Below are 23,150 nucleotides of genomic sequence, written 5' to 3'. Positions count from 1 at the left end.
TAAGGACCTAGTAGCACGAGGGTTTCTCGGTGCTAGGTTCATGCAATACAGCATACGAGCAATAGTCAAACTCATTGAAAGAATGCTTTTGCACTAAGCACCAATGCTGATTTTCTTAATTGTTTGAGCACGTGGACATTCACAATTTGCATGAAGCATGAAATTTAAAAGGTGTCAAACAATACCTCCTGGATGCATGGCAATTGTTTTCTAGGAATATGACCAACGTTGAGTGAGTAAGGTTGTCCAAGCTGTAGGCTAGGCGTTGGGTCTAGGGGAAAGTAAAGTGAGGAAGCATGATATATCTCCTAGAAATACGCAAATCATAAAAGAGAGAAGTTTGTGTGCGATAATGTGTTATATATGCTTAGCGACGCATCGAGGGGCCAATCCCCAAGGTGTAGGAGAGTCGCAGTGAGGTAGTGGCAGTCAGCCGTGGGAGGACCTCCTATGTTTGTGCTTCGTGCTATTTGGCAATGGGTTGGGACTCCCTCTGAGGAGTGTTAGTTGGGTTAGAGTTGGACTACGAGACGTGATACAAACGCCAAATGTTTGAGAAGATGATGTATGTGTCATCCACGCTCCTGGTCGCGAGGCCGTGGGGTTGTTGAGTGCATGATAGAGGTCCGGCTAGTGCATGAGCTAGTGCCGGCCCATTTTAGGTCCCATCAGTGGTGCATCTACCAGGAGCCGCTTAGAAGTGGCGGTCCTCAAATCCTGGTTGTCTAGGGACCAGTTAGTAGTTTATGCCAAAGGATACTGAGATTGATCCATTATTCATCGATAAGCATCGTCTAGCAGAAATCCAAAAGCAAGAGAGAGATGAAAGAGCTAGGCGACATGCTGAAATCTTTAGGAGATATTCCCTTAAGCGAAGCGGTGCTGAACCCTTACGAGGGGGTGGATCTAGTGGTCTTGGTGCCACAAGCAGTAAGTTAGGAGAAGGAGGAAGCCCTAGTGCTCCCCTTCCTTCCATAAGTCAGTTTACATCAAGTGCGGGAGGTGTAACCCCACCGTCCCCTATTTCTAGTGCAAATCCAATTTCCGTCATGGCGCAGCCTATTGCAATTCCTGTAGGAACGACGGATTTTTCGGCTCTAGGTTACTCGCTACCCATTTTTAATGGGCTAGTTGAGGAAGATGCAGAACTCCACATCAGGGAGTTTCAAAAGCTGATGTTTAAGTGTCGCATCCAAGAAGAAGGACATTTAATGATGTTCTTCAACATGACTCTCAAAGGAAGAGCTGCCATATGGTATCATGGTTTAGAAGCCAGAATCATATTGAATATTGATTCATTTTATGGAGCTTTTTGAAGGGAGTTTGCCCCTGAAAGGGGTGGGCAATATTGGTTGCATGTACTCAACGTAACCCGCCAAGAACCACATGAGGATATTCGTGCTTATGCGAAGAAAATAAAAGAGGTTTTCCGTAAGTTGGACACCTCTATTCCTATCCCCGCAGCTTCCCAATTGCAATATTTCCTACGTGGTTTGGACTTTAATATTCAGTTGCAGTTAAGTAGTGTCCTTTTGGGGGATATAGATATTGCCATTACAAGGGCACAAAAAGTGGAATCCCAACTACAAGCAGCCTATGCCTCTCAAGGCAATTCGAATATGGGTCTAGCATTGGAAAATAATATGGCGACGGCCAATGGCAGTAATAGCCAAGGGATAGCGATGGCTAATCCTAATGGGAGAGGGAACATGATGCAGAATGTGCCTTTATTACCAGCTTCCCCTAGCATGTCGATGCCTACGAGCAATCAAATGGCTCCAAATGGTGGAAGCCAGGTGGTTAATCCTAATACCATGCCTGCAGTTCAACAACCAGTGCCTAATCGAATTGTTAGGCCAATGGAACGACAGGGTAATGATCAAGGCTATGAGTCGAGTGCTTCCAATGTTCTTGGCGAGGTTAAGGACATGATGAAGCATTATACCAACATGATTACGGAGCAGTATCGACAAATAGCCGTTGATGTCAACTTCCTTAAAAAATAACAAAATTTGATAGGAAGTAGATACCCAGATGAGGGTGCACCTTTGAGGTTTAGCTGCAAATGGTGTGGTGGGCAACATTATCCAAGAAATTTCCCAAATATCAAGTGCAACATCTATGGAAAATCCGGCCATTTAGCAGCCACTTGCTGGAGTAAGATTAGTTCCCTCTAGCGAGGTAGTCGGCAACCAGGGCCTGTTAATCATCGTGCGCAAGGAAATGATTCCCAGTGAGAAGACGGGCCTAAACAAATACTGCAATGACCAAAGACTATAGTGGAAGAGTTGCCTAGTGGTAGTGGGGTTAGTTTGATTGAGGCTGTGCGTGTTAATGACACTGAAACCTCTAATCTGTGAGCTATCCTTACAAGAGGTCAAAAGGGTAGAGAGGCCGACAAGGATAAGCCTGTCAACGGAAACCCTAAACAGGGTGACAAAGGAACACAAGTTCTGGATCCTGCCATGGAAGGGGGACGTCTAAAGCCCATGGAGAGTAAAGCCGATGTTAAGAAGGATAAGGAACCACCGAGGAAGAAGGTGAAAGTTAAAAAAGAGGCAATAAAGCCGGTTTAGCGACCTAAAGAGCGGATGGTTTGGCGTGAAAAGCAAGCTCTACCAAACTATCATGAATTCGATTTGGCGAGCTCTCTTTGCGAAGTCAAGCCGGATGTGAATCTTTTACAGCTTATTAAGCTTTCCCCAGGAGTACACAAGGAATTTAGAAAGATCCTGTGTACTGGGTATATCGTAGACCCTTTGGATATTGCGTGAGTTGGTGATGACTAGTTCGAGCATGCTAAGAAGCATTGCCCAAAGGTTGCAGCCAATGTCGATGGGATATTAGTAGATTATGCCATTGTCGACACGGGATCTTCTGTTAACATTATGAGTTCTGAACTGATGGAAAGGTTGGGTCTTGCGATCCAAAAAGATACCTCCACAATTCTCAGAATGGCGGATGATAGTTTGAGACAGTTGGAAGGCTGCATTACTAAGGTCCATGTCACAGTTGCAAATGTAGAATGCATGTTGGGGGACTTTAGGATGATTCGTTTTGCAGGGCGTCCAAGTTGCCAAGTATTACTTGGACGACCTTGGATCTTGCAAGCGAACTGCCAAGTGGATATACCCGCCGGTCGGCTGATATTCGGCAGAGGTGCTCAGCGTGTGGTGATTGATGCCTATCCTGAGTCTCCGCAGAGTGAGAGAGCTCCTCTATCTTCTACAGAATTGGAGACATTAGAGGATTTATCTGCCAGTGAGACATCATCGAGTGATGAGTCCAAAGAGGGATCCACCATGGAAGACATCTATCACTTTTAACGAGCCAATAGAGGCCCAAGATCGTATAAGGGAGATGTTATCGAGCTAGACCTTTGGCACGCCAAATGATTCGCGGCCAATTAAATTAGGTTCTATGCTTAGCTCAGCAGAAAGGGAGGACTATGTGTCCTTGATTCAAGAATTCTGCGATATCTTTGCCTGGAGTTATGATGAGCTGAGAGGCATTCCTCCCAGCCTGGCCGTTCATACAATTCCGTTGAAGGAAGGAAGTCGTCCTGTGCGTCAGAAAGTAAGGCATATGCCTTTTGAACTGAGGGACGGGCTGTTTGAGGAGTTACAGAAGCTTGGAAAAGCGGGTTTGATCTTTCCTGTAAAACACACGGAATGGTGTTCGCCAGTTGTGATTAGAAAGAATAAAAATAATCAAATCCGATTATGTGTGGATTTTAGAGAGTTGAATAAGCAGGCAGTTAAGGGTTACTACCCGTTGCCTTTCATTGACCAGATTTTGGATCAATTAGCGGGTAGGGAGATATATTCGTTTATGGATTGCTTTGCAGGATATAACCAGATGGCAATTGCAGAAGAGGACAAGTTGAAAATGACTTTTATTACTGTCTTTGGTACTTTTGCATACCATGTGATGGCCTTTGGTTTATGCAATGCGCTTGGTTCGTGGCAACGAACAGCAGATAAGACACTCGGTGACATATCCCCTGAAGAGTTGAAGGTGTTTATTGATGACTTAGGGGCCGCCACCGTGAGAGAAAGGCAGTTGATCATTTTAAGAAAATGCTTTGAGCGTTGCAGGCAATTTTGCATCGCCCTAAACCCACAGAAGTGTGTTTTCGGTGTACCTTATGGGCTATTGCTGGGCCATGTGGTCAGTTCGGTAGGTATTGCGACAGATCCCGAGAAGGTCAAGGTCATACTTGCCATGGGTCCACCACGCACTCTGAAAGAAGTTCATAGCTTTCTGTCTTTGGTTGGTTATTACCGTAGATTCATAAACGCCTTGGCAGAAAGAACATTGCCGCTTACAAATCTAATGTCCTTTAGCTGTTTGTTTGTATGGGGTGATCCCTGTAAGGTAGCTTTCGAGGATGTGAAGCAAGAGCTAGTAAAAGCTCCCGTTTTAAAAGCACCTAAAAGAGGTGAGGTATTTTATATATTTTCAGCAGCCACCATGCATAGTATCAGTTTGCTGTTTAGCCCAAATTTGGGAAGAAAAGTGGTATCACCCGATTGCTTTTACTAGCCAGAAACTGGGGGTATCCGAGATCAATTATACCTACATGGAGAAGTTGTGTCTTGCGATGGTATTTGGGACCAAGAAATTCAGGCATTATATTCTCTATGAGAAAGTTGTACTTTATACAAAGGCAGAGGGGCTTCGATTATTGATGAATAAGCTGTAGCCGCCTGATCGTCTAGCGAAGTGGTTAATCACTTTGTAGGAGTTTGATTATGAAATTAGGAGTAAGCCACCAAGGTTGCAAGGCATTGTGGAATGTCTTGTGGACTTTGGGGAGTCAAAAGAATCTGTGGCTGAAGGTAGTGACATGGAGTCGTTATTTAAGATAGATACGACGTCTATTCCCTCCTGATACGTTGCAATAACACATTATTTATCGACAGGAGAGGCTGGATCCGAACTTTTTAAAGTTGAGAGAAGGAAAATTAAGCAGCAGGCATTAAAGTTTGCCTTGATCATAGGTACATTATATCGGCAAGGGATTGATGAAATCTATCGCCGATGTGTGATGCCTGACGAGGTGCCATTCATTTTGGAAGAGTGTCATGATTCCGCTTGCGGAGGCCATTTTGCTAGATAGCTTATAGCACAAAAGGCTTTAAGAGCAGGTTACTGGTGGCCTGCCATCTTCCAGGAGGTGTTTGCGTATGTTAAGAGATGCGATATTTGTCAACGACATGATAGTCAAGAGAATAGGAAAAGACCACTCACTCCTATTATGGAAATACTTCCATTTGAGAAGTGGGGAATAGACTTTGTGGGTCCTATTACTCCGTCATCGACTGCACAAAAGAGGTATATTATTGTAGCAACTGACTACTTCACAAAGTGGTCAGAAGCACGTGCAATAAGGAAAGATGATGCTAAAGAAACTGCTAGTTTCCTTTTAGAGCAGATAATATGCCATTTTGGTCCATCGAAAGAATTAGTGTCGGACCGTGGAACCCATTTCCTGAATAAGGTGATCAAAATCTTGACAGAGGCTTGGCAGATCAAGCACAACAAAATGACTCCTTATAATCCGCAGGCGAATGGGCAGGTTGAAAGTACCAACAAGCAGCTTGTGGGTATCCTATCGAAATTCATATCTGAAAAGAAACGCGAATGGGATAAGAAGCTATATGTGGCAGTATGGGCATATAATACCACGTTTAAACGAGCCACTGGCCACACGTCGTTCAAACTAGTTTATGGTGAAGAGTGTGTTTTACCCTTAGAAATTGAGTTACCGACCATAAGATTTGCAATAAACCATTCTTTGGGTAATGAGGATGCCCTATTAGAGCGATTTATGACCTTAGCACACCTTGATGAAATCAAGTTGCAAAGCCTATTACATCAAGAGGTGGCTAAGCATCGCATGAAACAGTTGCATGACCTAAAAGCGAAGAAGTATACCTTTAAGAAAGGACAATTGGTTTTATATTATGATGCGCGTAGGGAGCTGTTCCCAGGAAAATTGGAACCTAAATGGGATGGGCCCTACAAAATTGTTAGGTTATGGAAGAATAGGTCTACAGCCCTATTAGCTGATTTACAGGGAGTGGAGTTTAAGAATAAGGTTAATCTTAATGAGATTAAACCTTACTATTTCTAAGTCTACTAATACAAAAGAAATGCATTGCAGGTCCATGCTAGGAATGATCTGAGACCTGCGGAAGAGAGCTTAAAAGACGGTTGATGGGTCGGTTAATCCCTTATTTGAAGCACCCATATCTGGAGCGAAGATACCATCAGGGGAAACTCATCTGGTGGAGCAAAGGATATAAAGTGATTGAGCAAGAAGACGGAACCTTTGTGTGGGAGATTAAAGTCTTCTACCATCATTGCTTACGACTGTTGACGAGTATCCCTGTTGAGTTCAATGAAGAAGGTGGGATGGAGCCGTCAGTTCATCCTCTCAACATGCTAAACTTTGATTACCATAATTACGAATAGAGGAGTTTGCGATGGCCGGCTGTGTAAACCCATTATGGACGTATACACTATATTTTGATGGAGCGTCCAAGGGCCCTAATAGAAAAGGAAGTATGGGAGTAGTAATCCGAGATCCCCGACGTAGAGTTACGATGAAGTTAGCTGCTTATCTCGGGTAGGATTCAGTAACAATATGGCGGAGTATAAAGCCTTGATTATGGGACTGCATATTGCCAAGAAAGGTGGTATTCGTCGATTGTTAGTGAAGGGGGATTCCCAGTTGATACTGAATCAGCTAGATGGAGCATACACAGTGCGGAATCCCATTCTTGGTATGTATCATCGGACTGCTATGACCCTACTTGAGGAGTTTGAGAGAGTGTCTTTTCAGCTGATTCCACGTTATTGGAATCAGTTTGCGGATTCATTAGCAAATCTTTCTTATGAGGAAGACCTCTTCTTTAATTGTGGTCCTAGTCTAGATGTTGTTATCAATGATGAAACAGGACCCAGTCGCTTGTGGGGTATGTTATTAGAACATGCAATATATGGCAGACGATGGTTGATATGGGTGATGCAAAGAGTAGCCGAGACCAATCTACCATTATTATTTGGGACCCATAGGATGGTTAGACAACATATTATGTGTACGCCTCTTGCTATCTATGCAGGAGGGATGGGTCATAACCTCATGCATTTAGTTTAGGGCTACGAGCCTGTTTTTCCTCCTTGGAAAGGAGTTTATGATCGTATGTCTGGATTCTTCCAGGGAGGGATGTGTGGATGTTATTTTGTTTGATCTTGTTAGGCCAAGAGGGCCAGTGTGGTGAGGTTTTGATGGGAAAGACAAGCATTGATGGGGATTAAGGCCTGTGGGTTAGGACCTCCTGTGGGTTAGGACCCACTATGCGTCCGCCATGCTACTCTGATCACTCACAAGCATTGATGGGGATTAAGGCCTATGGGTTAGGACCCACCATGTGTCCGCCACTCTACTCTAATCACTCATAAGCATGTGGTCTTTTGAAACAATAGCTTATTGCATTAGATCTATTTGAGTTTGGATTACAAGAAATTTTTTATTATAGTTACATCTCAAGGATATCTTCTAGGTGTTTCCTAAGTATCTAGTATATTCTGGATCACTAGAGCTTGTAAAATTTCATTCCTTGTAAGTTCAAGTTCTCTTTGAGTCATGTTGGGACAATTATCATGGCTATGTCCAATGTTGTGGCACTCCGAGCGTTGTTGTTTAGGGTGCTTTGGACATTCCCTTTTGAAATGACCTAGCTCCTTGCAATAGAAACAGTGCGAAGCTTTATCACTTGGAGTCATCAAATTTCTGGTCATCCCTGGGAGGATTTTCTTCTTTAGGCCAAAATTTCCTTAGATCCTTTCAGCAGACTGAAGTGGTCCTTTATCGCTGAAACTTTGTTTTCGAAATGTCCTCTTTTAGACCTAGACTGAGGTCCATGGTCAATCGACTTTGCTTGTAGTAAAGAATACTCCCAAACTTTGTCATTCCAACAAAACCCAATCTATATTAGTCGAGAAGAATACTTAAGAAAAATTCATTGCAAGTTATAGTTGTCATCCTTGCTAAAGTATCTCTAATCATTTGCAAGTTCTAGGCCCTAAATAGATGCAACTCATATTACTTGGGTTAACTATAGTTACAAGAGTAAAATAAAGTTTATTCCAATACAAGTTGGGTTACATGTCGATAGAACTTCTAGGATTTCTAATCATCCTGAAGAGGTGTAGTAGGCTCTAGGTCTTCAACTTCATCTGACTCCTCTATGTATCCATAGACTACACTTGTGTAGCCCCGTTTCCTTGGAGGTTCACTATCTTCTGGACTTAGGTTACGACAGTTTGCTTGGACGTCCAATGGAAGCATTGATGGTAGGGACATCTCCTATGGATGTGCCCTATTTTTCCGCATGTGTGGCATCTTTTTCCTTGATCTCGAGGATCATCTTTGTCACCATTGCCCAAATTAAGTTCTTGGACGATTGGCTTTGCTCGAAGTAATGCATCTTGCAAGTCTGTTGGACGCATTGCTTCAAGATGGTGGTGTAAACGCCCCGAACAATGTAGTATGCTTAACAATTATGATATTTACTTGTTTTCGAGATTTAATATAAAAGAGAATGAACACTTAAAGCTGAAAATGAAAATTACTCACAAAATTACACCCATGAAAATGTAAAAGTAATGGAGACAAGATTGAGGGTTGAAGATGGGCAACCCCCCCCGAAGGAATGTATTTCTGCTCAACCCAAGTCCCTTAGGGAAGAGCTCAGTTACAATGAACCTGAGAGTGAGAAGAAGTAATTCTCACTCTCACAAGATCATGCAAAGATGTACAAACACACATGCATTATCTATTATGCAATGATAAGAACTGATTTCTTTACAGTATGAGAGAAGAAAAAGGGGAATTCAGCCTTTCTCCATCGTTGATCAGCAGTACATGGATAGAGCTTGCTTCTTGTAGCTAAAATGGAAGAAAGAGCTCAAGAAGGAGGTGCTGTAATGAATTTACAGGCTTGCTGTCTTGTAAAACAACAGTGATAGAAGAGGAAATATGGAGGAATTTGATAATGGAGAAGTGGGGGATGATGATGGGGATGGATGGGGCCAGTTTCTGGCTATCTGTGGGTGCTGTACATGAGTTTACAGCAAAGAAAAATGATGTTGAATGAAGAAAAACGAGCTCTTATTTATAGGAGAGGGGAGAGCTAGTACAAAAGGGGAAAGTGGAGTAGCACAAGACAAGTGTCCAGCCACATGTCATGAGATGTGACAAGTGGTGGGACACTTGGAAACTTGTGTGACAAGTGTCTTGACACTTGTCTCTTCTTTATGGCCTTCCTTTTTGGGTTGAATACTGTTAAGAATAGAAACAACCAAATTTAGTAAGCACAGTCAGAGTACAGAACTTACTATTTTTAGAATGACATCCCTATTTTTTAGGACTAGCATTTTTAGGCTAATTCGAGGCTCCTAAAATTTAGGGACCTCCTAAAATTTAGGGATCTCCTAGAATTTAGGGACCCCCCCAATATGGGTATCATATGAAAGCTTTTTCCGTGTACATCGCAAAAATGGTATCCGAATCTTCATGTGACTTTCCTATGCAAAGAAATGTGCATTTCAAGCTTTCAGCCCACACATGCACATTATACAAGCATTTCATGATCATGCCATCTTGTTGATTGTAACTGTCTGTTCTGGTGGATCTAGCCCACACTTCAAGGCATCAATCCTTTCTGTGTGCGAGTCTAACCCTGATATGCGTGAGTTCTAGTCACAGGCGCCCAATCGGGTCATATAGGTGGAAGTGTGAACTATCTTTTCTCTAACCCACCGTGTGGGTCCACCATAACCTGTGACCACTCATCAGTGGCCAGCTCCAATGCACTTTTCTTTATATCTAATTAGTGCAAAGGAAATAAATTTAATAAATCATTATATAGATAAATTAATGAAAAAGGATACAAATTCTTTTTCTATAGAGTTGTGACAGCCCTCTGGCTTTTATTCAGCTGTCCTCAGCCGAAAATCTTCTTGATATTGTTGTAGAATATTTGGGTAATCCTTCATGAATTTTTCATCTACCCACTGTGCATCTGTGGTGGGTAGATTCTTGAATTTTAGCAAGAATTTTCGTGTCACAAGGCCACTTCTCGTGGTTCGATCCTTGAGAAACAAAATCTTTTCAGGTTCCAAGAGTTGCTCTGTTTCTTCAACTTCTGGGGGATCTTCAGTAATGGGTTCCTTTGGTTCTGGTCCTATGTAAGGTTTTAGCAAACTGACATGAAAAGCATTGTGTATTTTCCAATGAGTAGGAAGCTCAAGTCGATAAGAAACTTCATTTATTTTCTCAATCACTTTGAAGGGTCCAAAGTATCTACTGGAGAGCTTTGGAAAAGATGAATTTTGACCAGAACCTTGTTTGAGCCTGCTTTTATCAAACTTTAGCAAGACATATTGACCTTTTTCAAAAGCCAAAGGTCTTCTTCGTTTATCTGCTTGCTTCTTTTGTCGCTCTTGCGCAACTTTGATAGTGGCTCGAACTTGATCCATTGTTGTTTTTAAATCTGAAGCAAACTCATCAGCAGCAAAAATCTTATCTTTAGTGCGAATAATTGGAGGAGGAATCACTTTACCCTGTACTATTTCATTTGGAGCTTTCCCTGTGGATGAGTGCACTGTATTGTTGTAAGCAAACTCCAATAATGGAAGATATTTCTCCCATTGTGACTTATGTTCACTAACATAAGCTTTCAACATATCCAAAAGAGTGAGATTCATCACCTCTGTTTGGCCGTTAGTTTGAGGATGAAAAGCTGAGGAGAACTTTAAAGTGGTTCCCAAATTCTCAAATAAAGCACGCCAAAAGTTACTTGTGAATTTGGAGTCTCTATCTGAAATGATCTCAGAAGGCATACCATGTAATCTAAAGATATGTTGAATGAAAAGTCTTGCAGCTTGTGCGGATTTCAATGTTTTATGACATGGAATAAAATGTGATTGTTTGTTGAATCTATCAATTATGACCCAAATCATATCATGACCTTGAGGTGTTCTTGGAATACCTGAGATGAAATCCATTGTGATAGATTCCCATAGATCTTTGGGCACTGGAAGAGGTTGCAACAATCCTGGAATCTTCTGCCTATCATATTTGGATTTTTGGCATACCAGACAAGCCTCGATGAAGTTATGTGTATCTTTTCGTAATGTTGGCCAATAAAAGTAGCGCTCAATTGCACTTAGAGTGGCTGCCCTCCCTCTATGCCCTGCATAAGGGGGTTCATGACTTTCTTTAAGCACCTTTTGTCGAACAGGAAGAGTGCACAAAGGCGATTGTTCATGAGAAGGTAACCATCTTTGATGGAATAATCTGGATGAGAACCTCCTTGCTGTAAATTTGACCAGATTGCTGCAAAATCAGTATCTTCATCATAAGTATTCTTCATCGTTTGAAAATCTTCATGATGAGCCACTGTAATAGTTGCAATGTGAGGCACTCTAGAAAGTGCATCAGCAACTACATTTTGTTTCCCTGGAGTGTACATAATTTGAAAATGAAACATAGACAAGAAATTTTCCCATCTTGCATGTTTCTCCTGCAAATGCTTTTGAGTCTTGAAATACTTCAAGCTTTGATGATCGGTTTTAATAAGGAATTCATTGCCTAAAAGATAATGTTTCCATATCTTTAAAGCATGAACCACAGCTAAGAGCTCCTTTTCATAAATGTCATACCTTTTCTCCACATCATTTAGACGGCGGCTTTCAAAGGCTACGGCATGGCCTTCTTGATTTAGCACTGCACCAATACAATCACCGCAAGCATCTGCTTCCACCACAAATGGTTTTACCAGATCTGGAATGATAAGAACAGGTCCAGAAGTAAGAGCTGTTTTCAGCCTTGTGAAGGCTGCCTTCTCTTTTTCCTTCCATTGGAAAGAGATCTTCTTCTTTGTAAGGTCATGAAGTGGAGAAGCCATATGTGCAAAATGCTTGATGAAGCGGCGGTAATAAGAACATAAGCCAAGAAACGATCGCACCTCATGTACATCACGAAGATGAGGCCATTCTTGGATTATCCTGATCTTTTCAGGATCCATCTGAATCCCTTCAAAAGAGATGATATGCCCAAGGTAATTTATTTTATGCATGAAAAAATCACTCTTTTTACCATTTACCAAGAGTTGATTTTGTTGTAGTAATTGTAGAACAATTTCCAAGTGTTGATGATGATCCTCTTCATTCTTGCTAAAGACAAGAATATCATCAAAGAAAGTACCGACATATTGTCGATGGTCTCTAAAGATGCGCTCCATCATTCGATTAAAGGTGGCTGGTGCATTGGTTAATCCGAAAGGAACCACCAAGAATTCATAAAGACCGTATGAAGTGCGGAAAGCAGTTTTGTGTACATCTTGTGGTATTACCCTAATTTGATGATAACCACTCTTTAGATCAATGCGGCTGAAAACCTTTGAGCCTCCTAGACGATCCAAAATGTCGTCAATTCTAGGAATAGGAAACCGATTCTTCACAGTGATTTTGTTGAGGGCTCGATAATCAATGCACATCCTGAATGTGCCATCTTTCTTTTGAACAAGAAGAACCGGTGAACAAAATGGTGAGCTACTTGGCCTAATTAGCCCACGGTTGAGTAGGTCTTCGACTTGCTTTCTAATTTCTTCTTGTTGAGGACGGCTCACACGGTATGGTGCTATATTAGGAGGAGAACTGCCTGGGATAATATCAATATGATGGTCTTCTGGCCTTTCTGGGGGAAGCTGATAAGGAAGATCTTTCGAAAAACAATCTTTATGCTTTTCCAAGAGCCGAAGTTGCTCTTGGTTTTCAGCATTCATATTATCTTTTACATCAGTGACATAAAGCAGACAACATTGAACACAATCCTTAATTGCTCTAGAGACTTGCATATGGCTTACCATAGGTATGGTGTCTCCAGAAACTCCAGCTTGGATCTCGTACTTCTTGCCTTTGTTGGTGAGTTCTACCTTCTTTTTCTGAGAGAAGATGGTTGAATCTACTCTATGATTCTAGGGCATGCCAAGAATCACATCGCAACCATCAAGGTCTCCGATACAGAAGGTATCTTCGTCACTGTAGCCTTGAATTTGAAACTTGAGCTTGCCAATGTAGGGTATCACAGTCTTCACTGTGTCACCTTCATCAGCATTTAAAGCTTGGCGAACTTCTGCCGGAGTGTCCATCTCTTCGTTCTTTAATCCAAGCTCTTTAGCTAATTGCAAGGAAATGATATTTTCATTCGTCCCAAGATCTATCAAGAATAGTGCTTGCTTACCTTGCAACTGTCCCCAAGCTTTTAATAATTTGCACGTCTCTAGAGTGTGAGTTGTGTTTGCAACTACATCACTGATAGCATTGATTTTCACTGGCGACTTAGGCTTGTTGTCAGAAACCTTGCTTTGTCTGTTGTTTGGACATTGCTTCGCTATGTGGCCTGTTTGTCCACATTTAAAGCACTTCCCTTCTTTCATGAAGCGTTGCTTTTCTTCTTCGGAAAATTGCTTTGCTTGTGGGTATAGATTGGAGCGAAATTGAGGAGCATTAGGAGGTGCATAGGGCTTCATCTTCTTTTGATTTGATGGCTGCTTTTGCCACTGTTTTTGTCCTTCATTTGGGGCTGAATACTCATCATCATCAACTACTCTCTTCTTATCATTCTTTTGGAATGATTTGTTGCCATTATGCTCCATTTCCCATGTCTCAGCATGGTCAATGAGTTCCCTGAGACTAGAGCAATGATAATGATTAAGAGCAATACGAAGTTTAAAATGCAAACCTCCTTGAAACTTCCTAAGCTTTTCCGAACTGCTGATCTTCTTGAAATGTTGGACCTTCAAAAGTAGCTCCCAAAATCTCTTGGTATAGTCACCAAGTGACTCATTTTTCCTTTGCCAAAGCCGATCCCATTCCATTTTTACATCTCTTTTGAAATGAACAGGAAGAAATTGGCTTTGTATCAGGCGAACAAAGGACCGCCATGATTTTGGGGCAGCATGACCATATTCCAACCCCGTCCACCAAGTATGGGCTAAGTCGGTTAAATGTAAAGCTGTAAACTTAATCTTTTCTTTTTCTTTATACTTGTCACGACCATACAAAATTTGAAATTGACGAATAAACTTCAGAAGAAGATCACGATTTCGGGAACCATCATACATACTGAACTTGATCTTCTTTTCAAGTTGAGATAGTGACTTAGTCTTCTTCTTCTTCTTATGCCTTCGTCCATGCTCGGATCTTGAGGTTGAAGATGATGAAGTGCTTGATGGGGATGAAGATGGAGACGAGGGTGAAGAATGTCGACGCCTTTGACGATGATGAGGTCTTCCACGAGAAGGGTGTGACTCTTCATTTCTAGAAGAGGATCCATCAGAATAGGCACCAGATGACTTTGAAGAAGAGGATGAGCTTCGACGCGATCTCTTTCTTGAAGTAGAATGGGACTGCCTCTTAGAAGTAGTTGGACTTCTTGATCGGCTCCTTTCATTGGTATGGCTTTGTTTCCTTGAAGTAGATGGGCTTCTTTCCTTGAATTCTTTGGGATTCTCAACTTTTTCTAGTTTGAGAAGTTGCTCACGAATTTGCTGATTCTCCTCTCTAAGACTTTGAATGGCTTGAAGGATAGCACTCGATTGATCCATTGAGACTAAAGAAAAAAAATATGCTCAAGCACTCAATGCAAGGGCTGAAAACAAACAAACTTATAGTTGTAAGCACTACCAGTGTTGGGGGTGAGGACCGAGCCAAAGCTCTGATACCACTGTAAACGCCCCGAACAACGTAGTATGCTTAACAATTATGATATTTGCTTGTTTTCGAGATTTAATATAAAAGAGAATGAACACTTAAAGCTGAAAATGAAAATTACTCACAAAATTACACCCATGAAAATGTAAAAGTAATGGAGACAAGATTGAGGGTTGAAGATGGGCAACCCTCCCCGAAGGAATGTATTTCTGCTCAACCCAAGTCCCTTAGGGAAGAGCTCAGTTACAATGAACCTGAGAGTGAGAAGAAGTAATTCTCACTCTCACAAGATCATGCAAAGATGTACAAACACACATGCATTATCTATTATGCAATGATAAGAACTGATTTCTTTACAGTATGAGAGAAGAAAAAGGGGAATTCAGCCTTTCTCCATCGTTGATCAGCAGTACATGGATAGAGCTTGCTTCTTGTAGCTAAAATGGAAGAAAGAGCTCAAGAAGGAGGTGCTGTAATGAATTTACAGGCTTGCTGTCTTGTAAAACAATAGTGATAGAAGAGGGAATATGGAGGAATTTGATAATGGAGAAGTGGGGGATGAGGATGGGGATGGATGGGGCCAGTTTCTGGCTATCTGTGGGTGCTGTACATGAGTTTACAGCAAAGAAAAATGATGTTGAATGAAGAAAAACGAGCTCTTATTTATAGGAGAGGGGAGAGCTAGTACAAAAGGGGAAAGTGGAGTAGACAAGACAAGTGTCCAGCCACATGTCATGAGATGTGACAAGTGGTGGGACACTTGGAAACTTGTGTGACAAGTGTCTTGACACTTGTCTCTTCTTTATGGCCTTCCTTTTTGGGTTGAATACTGTTAAGAATAGAAACAACCAAATTTAGTAAGCACAGTCAGAGTACAGAACTTACTATTTTTAGAATGACATCCCTATTTTTTAGGACTAGCATTTTTAGGCTAATTCGAGGCTCCTAAAATTTAGGGACCTCCTAAAATTTAGGGATCTCCTAGAATTTAGGGACCCCCCCAATATGGGTATCATATGAAAGCTTTTTCCGTGTACATCGCAAAAATGGTATCTGAATCTTCATGTGACTTTCCTATGCAAAGAAATGTGCATTTCAAGCTTTCAGCCCACACATGCACATTATACAAGCATTTCATGATCATGCCATCTTGTTGATTGTAACTGTCTGTTCTGGTGGATCTAGCCCACACTTCAAGGCATCAATCCTTTCTGTGTGCGAGTCTAACCCTGATATGCGTGAGTTCTAGTCACAGGCGCCCAATCGGGTCATATAGGTGGAAGTGTGAACTATCTTTTCTCTAACCCATCGTGTGGGTCCACCATAACCTGTGACCACTCATCAGTGGCCAGCTCCAATGCACTTTTCTTTATATCTAATTAGTGCAAAGGAAATAAATTTAATAAATCATTATATAGATAAATTAATGAAAAAGGATACAAATTCTTTTTCTATAGAGTTGTGAGAGGTGGCTTAGAGGAGTGTTAAGGCCATGGCAAAACTTGGATACTTGCTGTGCAATATCCATAGGTGGTGCATATTTTAGTAGGGTTACAAAATTTGAGTAGTAGGCTTCCAAGGTTAATTCCAGCTACTTGAGCTTGAAAAATTCATTCATCCTCAAAGTCTCATAGGTTGGTGAAAGGTATTGTCCGCGCAGAGCATCTTTCAGCTGAATCCAAGTGACAGCAGCTCTAGAAATACCCTGATCTTTGCACCATTTCTTCCACCATATCCAATCCTGGCCAACTAACCTAAGTTTGGCTATCATTGCTTGATTTGTGGAGGCAGTTCTCGAAGCAGAGAAATGATCATCCATTGACTCAATCCATATCTGCGCCTTTGCTGCGACGTAGACCCTTCTCCATCAAACTTGGATGCCTTAATTTTATTGAGAAGGAATTTCTTCTCTTGCATGTCAGCATTCATGGGTGCAAAAGGTGCCTAAAATCAAGACATATCACTTAGGTTATTTTTGTTTAGGATATGTCTATGAACCATACATTAATCAATCACATTACAAATTTTTTGCTCTGATACTAATTGTAACATGCCTTCCTATCGGTTGTCCAACCACATTTTTGGGGTCCATCGAGAAACGAATCTAAGCATCAGCCCCTAGCACTCCCATGGAATGTTGTGGGGTTTGTCACCTATGGTTTCCCAAGTTGGCCTCGCAACAAAACGTTTGTGGCTGAACCCACTAGGATTGACGTGAAATCTGGGGTTCTAGAGTTCAAGGTCTCCTAACAGCATTCTAATGTCGAATTCTAGACATCCTACTTTACACAGAGATACCCATTCCGAAGCAGACCCATGTTGCACTTGGCTCAAAGAGAATGGAAAATGAGAGGGATGTGCTGCTCAACCTCTCTGCCCATAGGGCATAGTCCCATTTCGATCCCCTAAAACGGCATGAATCAGGTTCTAACCTAACAATACCTAAAGGTCCAACGGCAGTAAAACCTTGTGAGAAGCCTCCCAATTCTTTGGGCCCACCCTGCCATAAGACAGACCGATCCGGGGTTTTACCCACCCACTTCCCTTGATAGCTTTATTTTTCTAATTAGGTTCCACCACAATTATGTGTGACATTTAAAATCAACTTCATTAACTAAGCCATTTAGGGAACATGGTTTGTTCGTATAATTTATGGCATAGACATGAGTATAGAGCAATTTGAAAAACAAGTTCAAACAAATTCCTTAACTTATCTTCACGTTAATCTTTGCCTCCTGCCCATACAAGAGAAATTGTGTATCCCTTCTATCCAACAAAAGTACCCGATCCAAATCACATGGCACCATAATTTCCATCCATTATCTAGAATAGGACGTTGGGCTCACGGCAGACTACAACTCTGTTCTAGACTCCAAGCAATCTAGGAGTGAGACACAATTTCCATGGTTGGCCTTTTGACCACTCGACCTTCGGGCCATGAGTCGAGTAGTGCCCTCTCGGGTTGAAACACGGCATGACCTTGGAGATTACCCACTCGTGCAAAATATCCTTCCTTAATTAATCCAATTAAGAACCAAGCACAATAAAGGCAATTAGCCTATTATCATCTTCCAAGAAAAACATTCCTTTATTCCCATGGTAACTTGTCATCACAGATCCCTGCCATGCATTTGCCATCAAATACAAACACTTGGAATAATCATCCAAATTACATCCCACAATTAGTTTAATGCAAAAGCATTTAGGACGTTATTCAATCATTCAATAAAAACAATGGTATCCTTTTCCAAACATTGCAAGAAAAGTTGCGATAACCTTTCCATCGTGTATTTACTCTCCCCCTTTGAATCAGGAGTGGTTCCTTGTAAAATTTACTTAACACACTCTTCTTTTGACTAAGGCATTTGTTAAGGTTTCAAACTGTGTACAAGACATCAATCCTAGTAGTCACTTATGTTGATCGATAGCCCAGCCTTCTTCCCAACAAGTACAAAAGTATCGATCTTTCCTTTGACTTAGGGTTTCCTAATCCTTGAGCTCTTCTCTTGCCCTAGAGTTTTTGTTGCATCTAGCCCAACCAAATAGGTTTGATGAATATAGTCGCTACCAGATGGATCTCAAGGCATCATAGTTTTTATCCTAATGAATGTTGTTTGTACTAGCTAAGCATAACTTCAAGATCCCAATGAACTAATAGTTTGTGATATTAGCAAGACTTTAATGCAAGATCAATTTGTGTACCATCGATGTATGTTTTATATAATCTTTTACGTGCATGTACCATCTATGTACATTGTCTTAGGTAAAGAATAATCAAGGACTTTTCAATGCTTAGTACTTTAGAAATACTATATGCCGCTTATGATATGCATGGATTTGTCGCATAGCAACCAGGGCAGTTAACTTCCCTTGGTACAAGCACTTCACAAACTTCATCCTCGAATATTTGAGATGGACTTTATCCTTTCAGTTAACCTATTCTCGTGCGGCATAGTACGGCCTAATGCACCATGTGCGAAAATCAATACAAGTAGTCCTTTAATTCCAAAATATGTTACTTACCACTGATAGTACCGCTGTTGGATTGGCAGTGATGCCCTCGCCCGAGACTTCGTTGTGGGATGTGGGATTTCCACCCACACTTGACACTCTTCGCTTGGGGGCCATTCCCGATGTTCCTTGCTAAAATGCGATTTTTGCACAAATTTCAGCAACCTCTTGAGTAAAAGAGAGGGGGGAGGGGGCAATTAGGGAAACTACTTGTGGGATAGAATCAACTCACGGAGGAAGGAAGAGTGTAACATGTCCCCCTGTCTACTTGTAGGACACGTCTTAACCGCCCATCGGGAAGAGAGTCTAGAAAGCACCACCCGGCACTCCCATGGAATTTCATGGGGTTTGCAATCTAGGTCTTCCCGAGTTTGCCACAAAGCAGAAGCATTCCGGCCATTCCCACTTAGGACCAACCTGAATCAAGGTTTCCCTAATGGTCAAGTTCCTCAGAGGTAACTAGCATCAAGCCCCAGACGAACTACTTTATGCAGAAATGTCAGGTTCAAAGCAGATTCATGCTGCACTTGGTTCAAGGAGAATGGGAAATGAGAGGGATGTGAAGCTCGACCTCTCTGCCCATAAGGCATAGTCCCATTCCATTCCCCTAAAATAGCATAAATCGGGACTCTAGCTTTATAGATTCTAGATCATTGTTTTCTTTGCTGTCAATTCCTTTGAGAAACGTTCCCGATCAACCGGGACCACCCTTCTGTAGGACGGACCCATGGTCACATCCACCGCACTTTCCTCAGGTTGCTTTAGTTATCTAATTACCTACCACATTTATTTTGACACGCAAAAATAGCTTCTTTAATTAACCAATTAATCATTGGTTCCTTCACGTAACTTAGGCACTGACATAGAAAGACAATGTCAAACAAGTTCCTTTTCAACATTTGATCTTTAATTATCAGTCTTTGGAATACATCATATAATCCAGTCCAAAGGCTATTCCATAATCCACCCGAAGGCTATTCTAGCAATCCTTAGGGATCACTATTCCAAGTTTCCGCCCGTTGACTAGTATGCGGGCCTCAAGATCCAATCTCGAGTCACGTCGGCCTCTTGTGCAGGAACCGGAGGCAAGAGATTTATGGCCAGAGCCCCCCTGGCACCCAAACATCCTCTTGCTCCAAGTAGCACCCACAGAGAGACCTCTCACGGCAGGTTTGGTCCACATACTCGACGTGGCTAACAACCCCCTTGGATATGTCCTATCCTTTGTGAGGTGCCACAAGGATGCCTTCACACAATTCCGTCATATAACTTATGCATCATGCGTTGAAATTTGCAGCTACTCTTGTCCACGGAGGTGCAAGCAAAATACAAGTGCTTGACATGCCACTAAGCTTTATAAATCGAATGAGTAAATGCATTTAAATTTCCCTAAAAACCAACATGCTTAATGCATCCCTTCATGCGGAATTAATTTTTAAGAACCTGGGCATTAAGGATTGGAGCGTTGTCCACACGTGTACTCGGGGTGGAAGCTCCCGCATGTGCACCTCGCGACTTTAGCTTAGAAGCCATCGAGGACGTAGATATTGACTCAATAAACTCTCCTTGCCCTTTATTTGATTTTTTGAACTCACTAATGTCCGTGAATTTACTCCTCTTTGCAGGAAACGAGCCTTATAAACTCGGTTTCAAAACTTGGGGAAAGCATGGGTGAATAGGGCCTATGGAAGCCCTTAATGGAAGCTTCCAAAAAGAAGCTTCTAAGCTTCTGAGACAGACAGATGATGACATGGAGATAGAAGATGATAAGGATGGAGGTGGAGATGTTGATGAGGATGATGATGAAGGAGAAGAAGAGGATGATGATTATGACGATGATGGCGCAGCTTGGCGGCAGCAGCCCGTGACGTGGCGGCAACAGCATGACTCCTCATGGCAGCAAGGCGTCACACAATTCCCTCCTCCTCCCTCCCAATCTTGAGAGGGGGGGTCATATATAGATAGAAGGGGGAGGGATAGCCACACATGCGGCTAGTTGCATGCCTTCTCCCCTCATGCTCTCCTACTCCACACCCACTCCTCATACTCCCTCTTCCCGCCATGCAATGGCTGAAGGGGAGAGGATTAATAAAAAAAATTTGCAAATTTTTTTCCATTATCCATTTTCCTTTTCCTGTGAAAGGTGTTCCCACGTGGAACTACGGGTTTTTAGCCACGGTCTCTTATGCACAATGCGGGCTGGAGTTTGCTAGTGCATGGGGAAGGAGCACTTAGCCTAAAATTTTATTGCTACGGGAGATTACTTTGGATGACTTTTGTGTGAGATGTACGAGGTCCAAGTTCATTAATATTTCGTGTGGAAATATTACATTCTCTCCCCCTTAGAGGAATCGAGATGTCCTCATCTTGAGAAGAAATGGGGGTATTGTTAGTTGAGAGTACTTTCATCCATCCAAGTGGCATCCTCTTTGGGATAATCTTTCCATTGGACAAGGTATTCTCTCAAGGTCCTGGATCTCAAATGCCTCTCCCTAACATCTAAGATCCTGTCAGGTTGTAGCTCAAGGACTCCTTGGCTAGGCATTACAACTTGTTAATCATCAAGCACATGACTAGGGTTAGGTACATACTTTTTCAATAGACTGATATGGAATATATTATGAACTTTTAGGTTTTCAGGGAGTTGCAGTCTGTAAGCATTAGGCCTTAGGCACTTGAGAATCTCGTAGGATCCACAATACCTTGGACTTAGCTTTTTGCATTCACCCAAGGATAGGGAACTCTTCTTTGGACGTACGCGAATGAAGACCATATCACCTTCAACGAAGGATCTGTCTTTCCATTTCAAGTCCGTGTAAGCCTATTGTCTGTCCTTGGCGGCTTGGATATCCTGTCTTATTGACTTGATTTGGTCATCCATATCTTCCAGCATCTGCTTTGAAGCTTCAACCCTCAAGGTTGGATCTGAAAAGTTTAAAGGACTACGACAATCATGCTCATACAATGCTTGAAAACGGGTCATCTGAATGCTTTGTTGGTAGGAAGCATTGTAGGCAAACTCAACCAGTGGCAAATATTGAATCTACTTTTTGGGTTTGCGATAACAGTGTGCCCTAAGCATATCTTCAATGACTTGGTTGACTCGTTCTGTTTGACCCCATCAGTTTGGGGATGGTAAGCTATAGTGAAACAGAGTTGAGTCCCAATGGCCTCAAAGATAGCCCTCTGGAAGTGTGAGGTAAAGAGAGAGTCACGATCACTAATGATTCTTCTGGGTAACCCGTGTAGTTTGAATATCTCTTTGATGAATAATCTTGTAATATCTGAGGCTTTTTAGTTTGTCTTAATAGGGATAAGATGTGCAACCTTGGTGAGCATATCCACCACAACCATAATGGAGTTGTATCCTCCCTGAACTTGGGGCAGGCCAACAACAAATTCCATACTAATGAATTCCCATTTCATTTGGGAAATGTCAAGTGGTTGAAATTTTCTTGGCATTTTGACATGTTCGGCCTTAATGCATTGACAAGACAAACATTCAGTGACATATTTGAGAGCATCACTTTTGAGCCTTTCCCAATAATAGCTCTTCCTGACTACATTGAGGGTCTTAGCATAGCCAAGATGTCCTGAGAAAAGGGAGTCATGGGCTTCCCAAAGTATATTTTGCTTGAGTGATTGGCTTGCCGGAATACATAATCTCGTCCTATAGTAGACAAGTCCACTATTGATAGAGAGTTCTTGATACTTTGCCTGTAGCTTCGGGTCTTGATCCTTGATGGGGATTTCCCTTAGCAATTTCTGATAGGTTGGGTCATGACATGCCTCTTCTCTAGCTAGCTCAAGAATTGGGTTGTTTGGCATGGATACCTTTGTGGCTAGAGATCTTGCTATTGATGGATCTTGCAAAATCAGAGAATTCAGGAATGCCTTGCGTCTGAGTGCATCGGCAAATACATTCTCCTTTCCAAGCTGATATCAAAATCATATTCCTCTAGCACTTCAATCCATCAATGTTCCCTCATATTAAGCTCATTCTGGGTAAAAATCCATTTAAGACTTTTATGATCCGTCACTAGGGTAAACTTGTTACCCAGCAAGTAGTGTCTTCAAAGCTTGAGAGCATGGATGACAGCCAATAGCTCCAGATCGTGGGTGGCATAATTCATCTCATGACTCTTCAGTTTTCTTGAAGATTATGCAACAGGATGACCTTCTTGCATAAGCACACATCCTAAGGCAAGTGTGCTAGCATCATTTATCACTTCAAACTCCTTACTAAGGTCCGGAAGTTTCAGGATGGGTGTTGATACCAAGCTTTGCTTTAGTTTGTCAAAGTTGGACTATTCAGCAGGTGACCATACAATTGGTACTTGCTTCTTTAG

Source organism: Lygodium microphyllum, chromosome 1, assembly GCF_053477565.2.
Source record: "Lygodium microphyllum isolate KBCC chromosome 1, Lygodium_microphyllum_v1.1.10, whole genome shotgun sequence".
Classification (NCBI taxonomy): domain Eukaryota; kingdom Viridiplantae; phylum Streptophyta; class Polypodiopsida; order Schizaeales; family Lygodiaceae; genus Lygodium; species Lygodium microphyllum.
Note: the sequence above shows the minus strand (reverse complement) of the source record.